Source organism: Siphateles boraxobius, unplaced genomic scaffold, assembly GCF_051911475.1.
Source record: "Siphateles boraxobius isolate OS27281-9 unplaced genomic scaffold, OSU_SipBor_1 13, whole genome shotgun sequence".
Lineage (NCBI taxonomy): Eukaryota > Metazoa > Chordata > Actinopteri > Cypriniformes > Leuciscidae > Siphateles > Siphateles boraxobius.
The window spans coordinates 22,807,175-22,810,386 of record NW_027508733.1 but is presented as its reverse complement, the minus strand read 5'-3'; positions in this window follow the sequence as shown (position 1 = coordinate 22,810,386).

Sequence of the window (3,212 nt, the reverse complement as noted above, 5' to 3'; positions counted from 1 at the left end):
CCCAGTCTAATCCTGTGAGTCTAAAAATTTATTAACCGGAGCTGTGGTACAGTTGTTAAATTATTTTCATGATTTGTTACCACATATTTTTATTAATTTGTAATGTTATTACATCATTAATACAATGTAATAACATTATAATAAATGATAATACATATGGTACAATGACATAAAAGTGTGAGTTTTTAATTTTTCGTTTATAGCCATTTTTTACACAATGACCCAATATCCTGTCTAATAAATGGCAGATGGAAACGTAGACTGAGACTAAGTGATGAGGAGCTAAGTAAACAAGGTTATTTTGAAAATATCTTATTAAAGAGTTCTTGCAATTCACCAATAAATCCAAGGCTTGTGAGATCATATAGGCTACACGTCGCGTTTGAGCTGAACTAAACTGATCACGGTGAAATCAGAGAAGGATAGCGCTCTCGCGCGCTGCATCTGGAGGCCGTATCTTAATTAGAGGCTAACGGTTTTACTGTCCGTTTCTAGGCCAATCCAAGATTATGTCACATTGCTGGTAGTTTATGAAAAATTAATCCAAATTAAATTTGTCAAAAAGCTGAAGTGGCTTATCGTGTCGGTGTGGGTGAGAGCCCCTTGGCACCTCTGTGACATTGCTGACAGAGATTATTGACTCCCGCTCGCCGTTGAGTTTTTTTTTAAACGACAGTCAATTCGCGGGATTAATTAACATCAGATTACGGCTCCATCAGAGACCTGCTGTGTGTGATTTCTTAAGGCTGGGCTACTTTACTTACTGTGGCGGTCCTTACACATGGTCCTGGGGATGAGTATAGGCTTACACTCTTAAGAAGTATTTGATGAAAACTGTCACATGAAAGATATTTGGAGGCTGCATTAACAAATGCGAAGCAACCTTGTAAAGTAATGCTAATGGCCGTCATGTTGTGAAGTCTAAAGACGGTTGTGATTTGATTCCTGTCATAAACATTTTCCCATTTCATCAGGCATATAAACTACATCAAATGTAATAGGATAACCTTAAAACACATTAGTAGCACTATAAAAAATATATTTTCATGATTTGTTATCACAACTTTATATATTTTGTCAAATCAACTTAGATAATGTGGTTCAGTTAACATAATATTTTGAGTTTCTTTTTATTAAACCAATCTCCTTCATTGTATTAACTCAAATTTGTCATTATTGAACTCTCAAAATGTCAAGGTGACCAGGTAACTCGATTTTTTAAGTTAAAACTGTCAGTATTACAGATTACTGTGGGTAATGCATGTTTATATCTAGCTAACTCCATTTTTGAATAGCCCAACTTTAGTGATTTTAACATGATTTTCTACTTGCTAGATGGTTGCAGTTAGGCGTTGGTTAAGGGGCGGGGCATTCTCACAAAAGTGAACTTTGATTACTTAATACAACTTAATACAAGGAGATTGGTTTAATAAATAGAAACTCGAAATATTGTTATCTGAACCACATTAATTGTCTAAGTTGATTTGACAAAAGCTAAAAAGTTTTTGTGATAAATCATGAAAATTATTTTTTAAGTGAGTTTTTAGTCTTATTGTAGGCTACTGGTTTTACAGGCACTTTGAGTAGGCCCATTTGACCCTCATAAAATGGCCATGTTATAATGCAACCTGCCAAATTAAATAATCATTAAAAAAAACAAAACAATAAAAAGAGGTTGAAAACTGAATTTCAATAGTGTTGACTAATTCTAGTGCCCCTAATGTTACTGTATTCGATTCCCATTCCATGGTTTTATGTTCAGTTAAAAAATTGCTTAGTGTCCATGAAATCACAAAGAACATGAGACACATTTTCGAGCTTCTAATGTACAATTCATGTTTCTTGTTCTCCCCGAGTCCCTTTTGTATCGGCCTAATAAACACAGAAATGTCCATTCTGTTTTACCGTCGCCTCCTTTGAAGCCCCTCATTCGCTCATTGTGTGGGTATCTATAATTAAAGCCTTGAAGCTTTTCAGCTCTTGTTTTCAAAGCGCCAATTCAAAGTTACAGACCTCAGCAGTATTTTGGGACAGACCATGTTCTGGTTTTTCTGACTTCTGAATGTCACGGTGGTTTCCAAACTGGCAACAGGAAAGGTGAAGAAGACTGCAGGTGTTTGAGAAGAAGAGACCCGAGCATCAGGCTAGAGGATTATCTTAGGCGAATATTCGCGGTTAGGCGTTTCGACCTGTGTACATACTCGGCCGTTAGCCTCAAATATGACACTATTTTGAGAAATACCGCAGAGCTTTTACATTTTCCTCCTCCTTCAATGGCTTCCTTTTGTGGAGTTGAGGAACTGAAAATAATCGTGACACCTATCAGCACGTAAATTACATTAAAATTGACGTTCAACTAAAATATCAACCTCCCTCAGATGATTTACTGTTACTGGTCTACGGTTTGACGAAAATGGCCCTGTTTGCTAAATCTTTATGCTAGCGAAAGCTCAGTGGAAATTAAAAGGTCCCTGTTCACTTTCAGCCAACATTAACATTTGTCAGGTGTTATTAGCATGTGTCAACATTTGAGTTGGAAAACGTCAAGGTTCAGCGGGGTCCTACAGGAACAATACCAACAGCAAAATTAGTAAATAAAGAATTACATTTAAATAGCACCACGTGTTCTGAAGGCGAAAACATGTCTGGTGTTTTTGGGAGAAAAAATAACAATGTGGGAAGTCTTACATTTTTTCTAGTTATTAAATATTTAGTTTAGGCTAAAGGCTAATGGTAATTCCACGTGGAGTTTTTTTTAGTTGAGTGTATTCAATTTTAAATGTAGGTCAAAATAAATAGCCTAACTTTATTTAATGTAAGATAGACTAGTAGAAAAAAAAACTTTTATTTTCATAACTTCATTTCATTCCTTACTTTTTTATTTAAATCCACTATTGTTTGACACCTAATTTATTTTTTGAATAGTAGTATGATTTTCTGAAATGCTTCATAGGTGAACTGTCTTAAAGCAGATTAGAATATGGGCCTATGATACATTTAAATAATATATAATTTATTAATAATAATAATGCCACTTCATATTTGTTGTCTAATAAACTGTTCAGAATATTCAAATAAAAATATTTTAAATAAATATAAACTATATGATAGCATATGAATGTGTACAGTTGATTAAAACTAAACAAACACCGCCACCTAGTGGTTATACTGTGACCTCGGTGAGTGACGTCAGCGACTGGTGATTTGTAAAA